Raw genomic sequence first — 13,762 nt, forward strand, 5'->3', positions numbered from 1 at the left:
AGTTGTGAGATGTTGATTCATGTCTTCTTCTAAGTCCATCATGGAGAGTATGACCAATGTACTACAGCCTTCTTCTACTTCTCTTGGTCTTGTGTGGTTACTAATGGAGTGCATGGGCCTCATGACCAGTCCATGTTTTTCCAGTCTTATGTTTCTCCAATATTATTTATGCTGCTCTTCCTGCAGAATTACTTGTTGGTAATGTGTTTTGGTCTCCTTAGACCCATCATCACTTCTCAGTTGCCTTTTGGGTGACTAATTCTTTGAAGACTGTGGTATTTTTTTTTAGTTTTATCATTTTTATTTAATATTTTAGTTTTCAACACTAATTTACACAAGATTTTGAGTTACAAATTTTCTCCCAATTTCTACCCTCTCCCCCATTCCAAGATGGCATATATTCTGATTGCCCCATTCCCCAGTCAGTCCTCCCTTCTATCACCACCCCCTTCCCCTCCACTCTCATCCCCTTTCCCCTTACTTTCTTGCAGGCAGGATAGATTTCTATGCCCCATTGCCTATGTATCTTGTTTCCCAGTTGCATGCAAAAACATCTTTTTTTTTTGAGTATCTGCTTTTAAAACTTTGAGTTCCAAATTCTCTCCCCACTTCCCTTCCTACCCACCCTCCCTAGGAAGGCAAGCAATTCAACATAGGTCACACATGTATCATTATGTAAAATCCTTCCACAATGCTCATGTTGTGAAAGACTAACTATATTTCCTTCCATCCTATCCTGTCCCCCTTTATTCAGTTTTCTTCCTTGACATTGTCCCTTTTCCAAAGTGTTTGATTTTGATTACCTCCTCCCCCATCTGCCCTCCCTTCTATCATCCCCCCTTTTTTATCCCCTTCCCCTTACTTTCCTGTGGAGTAAGATACCCAATTGAGCGTGTATCCAATGAGAGTTGAATCCAATGAGAGTAAGATTCGCTCATTCCCCCTCACCTGCCCCCTCTTTCCCTTCCAACAGAACTACTTTTTCTTGCCACTTTTATGTGAGATGATTTACCCCATTCTATCTCTCCCTTTCTCCCTCTCTCAATATATTCCTCTCTCACCCCTTAATTTTATTTTTTAGATATCATCCCTTCATATTCAACTCACCCTGTGCCCTCTGCGTGTGTATATATATATATATATTGTCTGTCGTCCTCATGCCCACTTTTTCATTGAAGATCATTAAATAACATACTGATTTAATCTGAAGGGTCTTTGGGAGTTCTGTATGGGCTTTCTTTACCTTCTCATCCCCCGCAACAGCTGTTGACCCATAAGCTGTGAGATTATTTTTATTGTGATCTTTGTGTAAAAATATATCATGAGCATTGCCATTTGAAATGACCAAATGTCCTGTGAAATGATGTTTTTTGTTGCCTCTGAATTCATGATAAAACCGTCTCCATGAATTCCACCAGCCAGCTCCTTTTTTGCTTCTCCAAGGAGAACCTTTGAGCCATTTAGCACCTAGCACAGTGCCTGGCACATAGTAGGTACTTAATAAATGCCTACTGATTGACTGGCTGATTCAGGTGGAAGAGATTGGCCGTTCAACTTTGAATCTCCTGCCCTAGAGCTCAGCTGTTCTGATTGGTGAGAGACCATTATAGCTAGCTGTCCCCAGATACCCAATCATGCTTCCCCCTTCCCCATCCCCTTTTTTCCTGTGAATGTGAAGATTCTCCCCTTCTCCCCCCAACTTCTTTGTCTCTAAAAGTATTAAAACAACACTATCTTGGCCTCCGGAAAGAGTGTGTCAATAGACAATTTGATGACCGTGCTTCCAATGCCTATGACTTCTCAGACCAAAACTCTCTTTCCTGGCTACCACTCCCCTCTATGCTATCTCTTCCCTTTGAGTTTGTAAGATTGCTGAGGGCAGGGACTGCATCTCTTATATTTGTATCCCAGTGCTTAGCATTGCTAAGTGAGTGTTTATGGGTGAAAAACTGGTTCCTTGCACCCTCTGCTTTTATTGCTGGAACTCTGCACTCATCACTGTAGAAGCAAAAGTTGGGGGTCAGGGTCTGAGGACACATCTAGCCTCGGGCCATTTTGTATTTCTTTGGTTATGGCACTCTATGACCAAAGAATTCATCTCCAAGGGGCTGGGGATGAGCCTACTGGTGATAAGATTCCCCTGTCCTTGGAAAGCAGACTCAATATGTTGCTGGAACCATACTCAAAATTTTTGAAGCAAAGTAGAACCTACCAGATCTTGAATATTGCTGGCATAGCTTTCAAGAACCCAGGCATGGTGGTGGACTTTGTGGAAGTCATATGGGATAGGGATGAAGACTGGACCTATGATTTCATTGCTATAGCGAATTCTTGGGTGAGGAAACTCCCTCTATGTATGCAGGCCAGCAGCTTCTCTTCAACTTAGAACATTTACTAGAGTACTAAGAGTTTAAGTGAGTTATCCAAGTTCACGTAGCCAGTAGAGTCAGGACTTGAACCCAGGGCTTCCTGGCTCTGTGGGCAGCACTCTCCCTACCCACTCACTCTTCCATGCTGCCTGGAGGTTGTACTTGGTCATAATAATAATGATGCACATTTATATAGCACTTTAAAGTTCACCAAAACACTTTCTTCACAATAACCCTGTGAGGTGAGCAATGCAAGAGTTATCTCTATTTTGCAGAGGAGGAAATTGAGACCAGGAGAGGCATGTTTCATGATACACGGCTGGTGTCTGGAGCTGCTTGCTGCCTCTCAGTGGACAGAGATCCCTTGTTTAAGGGACCTAGAGGTTATGTTAATGATAACTGATTATTCTTAGCCCCCTCTGTCCTTTTCATTTCATTTCTGAAAACGGAGAAGTGCATTTTATTGATGCCTTTTGTCTTTACGTCACAGCCATTTCTGGAAACTCTCCCCATTCCGCTAACCCCCTTGTAATGAAGGAAAACAATGACCTCTGTTCCTTTGAAAACAATTCTTTTTGTCTATCTTTTTTTTCCATCACAATCATTTCTTGTTATACTCCCCCACTCCCAATTAGTCATCCTCTCTCATAGCAGAGAAACAACAGTCAAGGAAAATCAGCCAATACGGCAAGAGGGCCACGGTGTCTGTGCCTGCGACATTGAGCATCCATTGTCATCTGACTCCTGGGATCGATAGCGATCATTGCATTTATTCTGAACATAGATGCCTTTCTGTGGTGCTTTCATTTACATTTTGTTAGCCATTATAGCGACCGTGGGCAAGTTACACAAGTCTCCCTGGGTTTCGGTGCTAAACTATCTCCTCATTTATAAAGTGGGAAATCATAATTTTTATCATCTGTGCCTGGAAAGCACTTTGTAGGCATGAAATTCATGAAAGCTAAGCTAACTTTACAGAGCATTACAGTAACTGTGGAGAAACAAAGTGTTTTCTGCATGCTATTACATTGTGCTCAAAGAGGACCCAAATGACATCACTTTATTGGGATCAAGGTACAGTGTGTCCAACCGTGGCTGATCAGACCAATATGAGCTCGGAATGCTCCACCAAATGTTGGGCACAAAGAGTCCACGTGAACATTTGAAGTGGAGATAGCTCTAAACTGGCACATCTCCCATTTCTTTTGAGCTACTTCAATTCTGCTTTGCTCATAGAGCACAGCGTCTTCTTTAATGTGGGCACACCCTGCTGCATCGAATGCAAAGTCATCTGCAGACAAAAAGTTACACACCATTTTCCCCTCCACTTTAGTCTTGGCTTGTAGCCTTTTCAAGTTAAATAATGGAGCTGACCTTGATGCCATTTTTTGTCCTTGCTGAAGATATCTAACAACATCGCTGAAAACAGCAGGGAAGCAAGCATTGTCCATTATCCAGAACCCACCTAAGCATGCTATGGTGAAACTGGCCTACAATACTGATGAACTTCTCTGGACCGCCAAATATCCCCATGATCTCCCAGAGGGCCTAGCGACTAACAGTATCAAAGGCCTTGGTCAGATTGACAAGCGTTGCATTCAGACCTATATTCTGCTCCTGGAATTTCTCCTGGAGTTGTTGAGCAGCAAACAACATATTGACTATTCCTCGGCTCTTTCTGAAGCCCTATTGGCTCTCTGGTAGATGATCATTTTCTAGGTGAAGGATCAGCCTATTAAGGTGGACTCTGGCAAGAATCTTTAGTTGGTAATGACTAAGAGAGAAAACCCCTGTAGTTGTCACAGGACAACCTCTTTTCTTTTCCTTTATAGAGATGGACAGTGGAGGCATTCTTGATCTACTGGGGAATAACCTCCTCTTGTTTTAGAGCTCAGCATATTTCAGTCAACTTTTGTGTGAGCAGTGGACCCCCTGCTTTGTAAATCTCAGCTGTAATAGAATCAACATGAGCTGCTTTGCCACACAAGAGGAGCCTAATGGCATCCAAAACCTCTTCTTCAGTTGGAAGTTCAGCTAGAGAGGGATTGACTTCAACCTGAGATAAATGGTCAGTGGCTCTAGAGTTGCTTAATGATGGTCTGTTGAGAACACTATGGACGTGTTGAGGCTATCTCTCTAGGGTCACGTCCTTATCACTAATCGATGTGGCTCCATCAGCACTGAGTGGATGAGATGCACCATGGGTCTTTGGCTTGTAAATAACCCTCAGGGCATCATAAACGTGATTTGGATTGTCACTATCATCATAAAACTGAATTTCATCTGCCTTCTTACTGAGCCAAGGGTTCTGCATCTCTCTAAGCTTGGCTTTCACTTTACTTTTGATGGAATTAAACATTGCCTTTTTAGAGAAGAATGAACTATCCTGCTGATAAACCCTATGGAATTCTTGTTTTTTGTTTTTCAGCTTTTGAATTTCCTCATCATTTTCATCAAACCAGTCTTGGTGTTTTTGAGTGTTCTGGCCCAGATGAGTAAATGCTGTGCTGTACGCTAAATCTCTGAGAGCTGCCCACTTCTTTTCTGTTCCACTGTTGCCAACTGTGTGTTGGCTCAGCTTTCTCTCCACGTTAGCAATGAACTGTTCATGCTCAGAGACGTGTCCTAGTCTGTTTGACATTAAGTCTTCTGGTAGTTGTCTTGCCTTGGGGCATAGCTTTTGTTGAATACAAATGTTTAGCTTGGAGAGGATAAGTCTATGATCAGTCCAGCACTCTGTGCCACACATCACCTTGTCACTCTCACATTCTGTTTATCTTTTCTCCTTACAATGATGTAGTCTATTAAATGCCAATGTTTGCTGTGAGGGTGCATCCATGAAGTTTTACTGCATTTAGGTAAACACAGGTAAGCGTTGGTGATGAGAAGGTCATGAGACTCACAAGTCTTCAGTAGTAAGAGTCCATTGCTGTCGCTGTTTCAGGACTCCCTGCCATGTCTGGTAGCTTGTGCCTATTCTGGTATTAAAGTCACACAGAATTATAAGCTTGTCCTCTTTGGGCACATTGATGATCAGGGTCTCCAAATCTTCACGAAATTTTTCTTTGACCTCATCAGGATTTGTTGTGGTAGGAGCATACATACTGATGATCGTGGCATGGTGCTTTCCTGCGAATAGCAATCGCATTGCCGCAAACCTGTCATTCATTACTTTTGGGAGGCATACAAGCTTGATGACTAGATTAAATTTGATTGCAAAATCTACACCAGCTTTTGGGTGTTTCCCATCACTGCTGGCCGCTGCAACTTTGGTAAGCTGGCCTTTTGACAGCTTTGTTTCACTTAGGGCTGCTATTTGGATACGATGTCTGCCCAGTTCTTTTGCAAAAAGAGCTATTTTTCTTTCAGGTCTGGTGGATTTATTGTTGTCCATGAGCATGTGCACATTCCATGTACCAATGGTGACTGAAATCATCTTCACAAAAGCTTTGGTACATTTTTTTTTGTGTTTTGGCTGCTGGGTAGGATTCCCACCTGCTGTGGCAAGCAGATGAGGTGAGGTTAGGTGAAGCAGACAGTTTTTTCGGACACCTTTTATAGCCCTTTCTTCATGCCAGGGGGTGAGCAGTACAGTCCTTCAAAAGGCTGCCAAGACACCCAGGGGGCTGCTCAATCCCACCGCTGTTCCAATCCAGTGAGAAGATGAACCTATAGCTTGAACTGTCTGTACTGAGGGTTGTGACTACAATTCCCAGTGTTTTTGCACCTGCTGCTTTGTTGCTTGCCTGTTGCCATGAGACTTGGAGTAGGTAAAAATAACAAATTGGTATGGGTGATATCTTTTGACTTGCACATAAATTGGATTTAAGTGAGGCAGAGTTACATAAATTCATCCATCTTACTTTCTTCCAGAGTCATCAGGTCCAGTGTCAAGACAAAAGTCAAGATGACTGCTGATGGCTCTGGATGGAGTGGATGACCTTCAGTGACTGACCAAGCCCTAAGCACTCCATAGCACCTACTTCTGCTGCTTCCATGGCCATTGGAACAAACCATTCTCATCTTCCCATTCTGCCGGGGAAGTTTTCACATGCTTGGGGTAGACACCCCCCCTAACTAACCAATGGGTTTGAGACCCCTTGCTTACCCTCAGCCTGGTTTGGTCAGTCTACAGCTTCTTGGAACCACAGGTGAGAGTTGGGTGGCAGGTGGACACCAAAGGTATCCCTTGAAAAGAGCTTGGCAACCTTCACCCCAGAAATACGAGTCTTCCCTAAACCTCATCCATTTATAGGTGTCCGTGTTGTCTCCCTCAACAGAATGTAAACTTCTGGAGGGCAAGGGCCTGCTTCATTTTTGTCTTTGTACCCCCAGCACTCAGCATAATGTCAAGCATACAGCAGACACGTAAAAGAATGCTTATCAGTTAATTGGGGACTTTGGTGTTCCTGGTACTTGATTTAAGATAGCCTGATACTTTTGTCCTGACCTTTAAACTCTTGAAAAAGAGATTTTGGTCCCTTGCTCCAAAACATTTGATTTTCCCCTACTGCCTATTGAATAAAGTTTGGGCTCCTGAGCTAGATTCTATTATTTGCATTTTACAAATGAGGAACAATTTTATTGATGAAGCAGCTGGGTAGCTCAGTGGATAGAGTACTGGACCTAGAGTCAGGAAGTATTGGATTCAAATCTGGCCTTGGACACATCCTAGTCTGCCTCAGTTTCCTCAATTATAAAATAGGGATCATAATTATCCCTACCTCCCATGGTTGTTGTGAGGACATAGAGATACATTTGTAAAGTGTTTTGCAAACCTTAAGGTTTTGTATAAATGCTAGCTATAATTAAGTGGTTGCTTGTGGTCAGTTCAATGCCTTGGCCAAGACTCTCCATGATTTGGTCACCACCCACCTTTTCAGCCTTATTTTGCAGTATTCTTTCTTACATATTCTGTACTACAGGCAATCAGGTGCCTTTCTCCCCCTCTCTCTACACCTTTAACCATGATATTCATTATATGTAGGATGTTCATTGACTTCTTCCATGTATGCCTTCCCACCCCCACCCCCTCACTCCACTTTTTGAAACTTCGACCATCCTCCAAGGCCCAGCACAAAGCTATCTTCTACATGAAGACCTCCCTTATTCTTTTGATTGAGTGTGCTCCTTCCCTCCTGAAAGACTTCGTAGCATCCTCAAGGCTCTTGTGATCCTCTGCCTTGAATGGGAGTTATCTGTGTATTCCTTATTCCATAAATTGGAGGACAGTGACAGTCAGGTCCTTGACTCCACTCCCTTGAACATGATAGGAACGCTCTAGCATTTGCGGAATGAATGCCCAACTTCAGTGCTAATTTCTTTCTAGTGCAATAGGGGTCTAGCTTACATGAAGAGTGTCTCCAAGTGAATGATACCTCTGGGAGAAGCGTGATGGGAAGAGAAGGGAAGGGGAAAGGGAGGGAAGTATCTTGGAGGCATCATGGAACATGCATGGACATCCTGTAACTAGTACCTGTTGGCAAACCACATGGCTAGGCAGAGACTTTCTTGATTAATTGGGCAGCTGAAAATGTTGGCATCTCCCCAAAGGTAGATTTTGGACATCTTTTTACTTCCTTGTCTTCATCTGCACAGTCACCTTGTGATGGCATCAGGTGAGAACCATGTTATACACAGTATGGGAAGGGGAAAGGGGCCTTTTCTCCTGCCCCTGAGGTCACGTGAGGCCCCTTCAGCCTTTTCATTTGTTCTTTTCCATTCTAGGTGAAGAGAGTAGAGTCTCTAATCTGGGTTGGGAGCTGGAGTCATAGGAATCTGGGAGTTGGAATCCAGGTTGGGTTTGGCAGGCAGTGTAGCATTGATACCCTAAGGAGTATGGGGTGACTGGGAGTGGGCTTCATGATCCTAGTCTAAAGGTGGTCAAAACACTGAGCAACAATATCACCTTCAAATGGCAATTTGAGAAAATCATGGAACTGTGCTGCCTTGGTCCGCTGCAAATTTATGTCACATAACTTCAAATGGGCTCTCACCAGGGCAAGGCAATCATTTCATTCTTTCTTAATTAACTCACCATCCCATTCATGATATCAGCTTTTTCAAACCCTCCTCAAACCTGGCTCCTGCCCCCCATCCTTTCAGCTGAGAATTATATTATATCCCCAAAATTGAGACCATTTGCTGAGTTCCCTCTTCTCCCCTTCTCACATCACCCAGAAACCTTCTGCTATTTCCTCCTTCAACTCTGTCTTACATGAAGAGATGGCCCTTTGCCAATGCTAACTCCTCTACTGTACAGCAATCCCATTCCATCCTGTTTCCTCCAGCAGATTTCTACCTCTATTATCATTCTACTCTCTCATTTATCTTAATCTCTCCTCATCTACTGGCTGCTTAACTATTGTCTATAAACATGTCTATGTCTCCCCCATCCTCCAAAAAGCCTCATTTGGTCTGTCTTCTCCCTTCTGTGCTGGGACCGCTTGAGAAAGTTGCCTACTATTGTAGTTGGATGCCGCCACTTCCTTTCCTCTCACTCTCTTCCCAACTCTCTACAGCCTCTCTCTCTCTCCAAAGTTACCAATGATCTCTTGATTGCCAGTATGATAGCCTCATCCTTCTTGACCTCTCTGAAGCCTTTGACACCATCAATCACCCTCTTCTCCTAATACTCTTCTCTAGGTTTCCATGGCACTTTTCTGTCTTGCTTCTTCTGAGACCTGTCTGAATGATTCTTGGCTGGATCTTCAGCTGCATCACACCCCCTAACCATGAGTGCCCCTCAGGGTTCTTTACTGGGCCCTCTCCTCTTCTCCCTCTATACTACTTCACTTGGTGATCTCGTCAGTTCTCATGATTTCCATTTTCATTTCCATGCTGATGATTCTCAGCTTATCCAACCCTAACCTTTCTCCTAATCTCCAGACTTGCATCTCAGAATGGATGTCCCATAGTCATCTTAAACTCAGTAAGTCCAAAATTGAACTTATCTTTTCTCCCAAATTCTCCCCACTCTCAAGCTTCTCTATTACTTCTGAGGCCATTGCCATTCTTCTGGTCACCCGAGGTTGTAACCTAGGTGTCCTCCTTGACTCCTCTCTCACTCCTATATCCAGTCTGTTGCCAACTGCTGTTGATTTTGCCTTCATGAAATCTTTCTTATATGCCCCTTCTCTCCTCTAATGCTGCAACCATACTGGAGCAGGTACTCATTGTCTTATACCCAGATTATGGCAATCACCTGCTGCTGGGTCTGCCTGCCACAAATCTCTCCTCACTCCAGTCCATTCTCCAGTCAGCTGTCAAATTCATCTTCCTAGACCACAAATCTGACCATGTCACCAACCCTATTCAATAAACTCTGGTGGTTCCCTGTCACCTCCAGGATCAAATCCTCTGTTTATCATTCAGAACTTCACAACCTGTCCTAGCTTCCTCTTACCTTTCCAGTTTTCTCATACCTTACACTGACCTCCTACACTACATCTCTATGCTCCAGGCATTTTCATTGGCTATTTCCCATGCATGAATACTGTCCCTTCTCATCTGCACCTCCTGTAATGACAATGCTGCTTGCAGCTGCTGCGGAGGTGTAAGGCCAATAACACCAGCACACAGGAGGGCTGCTAGCACAGGTTCTTTTATCTGCTTTTCTTTTTTTTGCATAACCATACACTTTTTTATTTGATATTTTTTAGTTTTCAACATTGATTTCCACAAGATTTTGAGTTACAAATTTTCTCCCCATTTCTACCCTCCCCCCACTCCAAAAAGGCATATATTCTGATTGCCCCATTCCCCAGTCAGCCCTCCCTTCTATCACCCCTTTCCCCTCCACTCCCATCCCTTTTCTCCTTACTTTCCTGTCAGGCAAGATAGATTTCTATGCCCCATTGCCTGTATATCTTATTTCCTAGTTGCATGCAAAAACAACCCTTTTTTTTTTTGAGCATCTGCTTTTAAAACTTTGAGTTCCAAATTCTCTCCCCTCTTCCCTCCCCACCCACTCTCCCTAAGAAGGCAAGCAATTCAACATAGGCCACACATGTATCATTATGCAAAACACTCCCATAAATAGTCATGTTGTGAAAGACAAACTATATTTTGCTCCTTCCTATCCTATCCCCCTTTATTCAATTTTCTCCCTTGACCCTGTCTCTTTTCAAAAGTGTTTGATTTTGATTACCTCCTCCCCCTATCTGCCCTCCCTTCTATCATCTTCCCTTTCTGATCCCTTTCCCCCTCCTTTCATGTGGGGTAAGATACCCAATTGAGTATGTATGTCATTCCTTCCTCAAGTCAAATCCAATGAGAGCAAGATTCACTCATTCCCCCTCACCTGCCCCCTCTTCCCTTCCAATTAACTGCTTTCTCTTGCCACTTTTACGTGAGATAATTTACCCCATTCTATCTCTCCCTTTCTCCCTCTCTCAATATATTCCTCTCTCACCCCTTAAATTTATTTTATTTTTTTAGATATCACCCCTTCATATTCAACTCATCCTGTGCCCTCTATGTATACGTATATTCCCTTCAACTACTCTAATACTGGGAAAGGTCTCGTGAATTACACACATCATCTTTTCATGTAGGAATGTAAACAAAACAGTTCAACTTTAGTAAATCCCTTATGATTTCTCTTTCTTGTTTACCTTTTCATGCTTCTCTTGATTATTGTGTTTGAAAGTCAAATTTTCTATTCAGCTCTGGTCTTTTCACTGAGAAATCTTGAAAGTCCTCTATTTTATTGAAAATCCATATTTTGCCTTGGAGCATGATACTCAGTTTTGCTGGGTAGGTGATTCTCGGTTTCAAACTCAACTCCTTTGACCCCCAGAACATCATATTTCAAGCCCTTTGATCCCTTAATGTGGAAGCTGCTAGATCTTGTGTTATCCTGATTGTATTTCCACAATACTGAAATTGTTTCTTTCTGGCTGCTTGCAGTACTTTTTCCTTGACCTGGGAATTCTGGAATTTAGTGACAATATTCCTAGGAGTTTTCTTTTGGGGATCTTTTTTTCAGGAGGCAATTGGTGGATTCTTTCAATTTCTATTTTACCCTCTGGTTCTAGAATATCAGGGCAGTTTTCCTTGATAATTTCTTGAAAGATGATGTCTAGGCTCTGTTTTTGATCATGGCTTTCAGGTAGTCCAATAATTTTAAATTATCTCTCCTGGATCTATTTTCCAGGTCAGTGGTTTTTCCAATGAGATATTTAACACTGTCTTCCACTTTTTCATTCCTTTGGTTCTGTTTTATAATATCTTGATTTCTCATAAAGTCACTAGCTTCCACTTGCTCAGGTCTAGTTTTTTAAGGTAGTATTTTCCTCAGTGGTCTTTTGGACCTCCTTTTCCATTTGGCTAATTTTGCCTTTCAAGGCATTCTTCTCCTCATTGGCTTTTTGGAGCTCTTTTACAATTTGAGTTAGTCTTTTTTTAAGGTGTTATTTTCTTCAGTGTTTTTTGGGTCCCCTTTAGCAAGTCATTGACTTATTTTCATGATTTTCTTGCATCACTCTCATTTCTCTTCCCAATTTTTCCTCTACTTCTCTTACTTGCTTTTCCAAATCCTTTTTGAGCTCTTCCATGACCTGAGGCCAATTCATATTTTTCTTGGGGGCTTTTGATGTAGGCTCTTTGACTTTGTTGACTTCTTCTGGCTGTATATTTTGTTCTTCTTTGTCACCAAAAAAAGATTCTAAAGTCTGAGTCTGAATCTGGGTCCGTTTTTGCTGTCTGTTCATGTTCCCAGCCAACTACTTGACCCTTGAGCTTTTTGTCAGGGTATGACTGCTTGTAGAGTAGAGAGTACTTTGTCCCAAGCTTTAGGGGACTTGTGCTGCTGTTTTCAGAGCTATTTCTACACAGCAAGCTCTACCACAGCAGCGCTCCTCCTCCCCCAAGAACCGCCAACCAGGACCGCAACTCAGATCCAAGTAGGCTCTGCACTCCCACTCTGATGCACACTCCTTTCGCTCCATCCTAGCAGCTCTACTCAATAACCTTCTCTGTTGTCTTTGGCATTTGTGGGTTGAGAAGTCTGATAACTGCTGCAGCTCACTGATTCAGGGTGCTGCGGCCTGTTCCACTCAACTCCCGGTCTGGTTGGTCCTGGTGTGACCCAGGCTGGGCTGTCCTTCACTCCGCTCCCAGCTCCATGTGATAGACCCTTCTGTGCAACCATCTAGGCTTTCCTTGGCTGGAGCCCTGCTTCCCTCTGTTATTTTGTGGGTTCTGCAGCTCTAGAATTTGTTCAGAGCCATTTTTTACAGGTGCTTGGAGGGACCTGGGGGAGAGCTTAGGCAAGACCCTGCTTTCCAGCTGCCATCTTGGCTTTGCACCTGATCTGCTTTTCTAAGGAAAGCAACTTCAAGGGGTTTACAATCTCACTTTAATTAAACATACATATATCATTCACTTAGTTGAGGAGAACAAGTCAGCAGCCTGAACTTCAGAGCAAACACAAACAGAAATTACAAGCAGAAATAATATAAATAGAGCAAATAACACAAATCAGCAGACAGGGCTTCTAGCTGTATGCCCATAGTAATACATACATAGTTACCAGAGAGAGAAGCACCAACATCTGGGTTTTCAAAGCTGAGGAGCTCCTTAATGGCTACCCAGAGTCTCGCCTGGCCAAATCACACGAACACTCTTCCAATGAGTGAGCCCCCAAGCAAAATGCTAACCTCAGAGTATATATACACTTCTTCAAGGTCAGAGGGCATCACAACCACGTGAGACTCAAACTCATGTGACTTAGGCTTCCTTGTGACTTAAGCAGGTCATCAAAGACTCTTGATTCAAACAAAGGCAAGTCTCAATCAAAGGCACTTGATTGCCTTAGTGCTGAGAAGAACTAGAACTCCCAAAGAAAAAAGAGCCAAACAAAAAGTCCCACTTTGCTTGCCATTACACCTCCAAACTTCCCTGGCTTCCTTCAAGTCCCAACTAAAATCCTACCTTCTATGAGAACTTTTCCTGATCCACCTTGATTTTGGTACCTTCCCTCTGGATGATTTCCTATTTAGCCCACGTATAGCTTGTTTGTAGGTGGTTGTTTGCATGTGGTCTTCCTCATTAGATTGTGAGCTCTTTGAGAACAAGGACTGTATTTTATCTTTCCTTGCATCTCCAGTGCCTGGCACATAGTAGTTGATTAATCAATGTATATTAACTGACTGAACTTGATGGGACCAATACTGTATACAAAGTGAGCTAAGTTTTGGGTCTACAGTATAGAAGAGTGTAGAGTAGTGTAGAGAAGAGTATACCCTAGTGGATAGAGCACCAGTCCTAGAGTCAGGAGGATATGAGTTCAAATCTGGCCTCAGATACTTACTAGCCGTGTGACTCTGAACAAGTCACTTAACTCTGATTGCCTCAAAAACACAAAAAAACAAAACAAAAGAGTATATCCC

The sequence above is a fragment of the Trichosurus vulpecula genome, chromosome 4 (genome assembly GCF_011100635.1).
Source record: "Trichosurus vulpecula isolate mTriVul1 chromosome 4, mTriVul1.pri, whole genome shotgun sequence".
NCBI lineage: Eukaryota > Metazoa > Chordata > Mammalia > Diprotodontia > Phalangeridae > Trichosurus > Trichosurus vulpecula.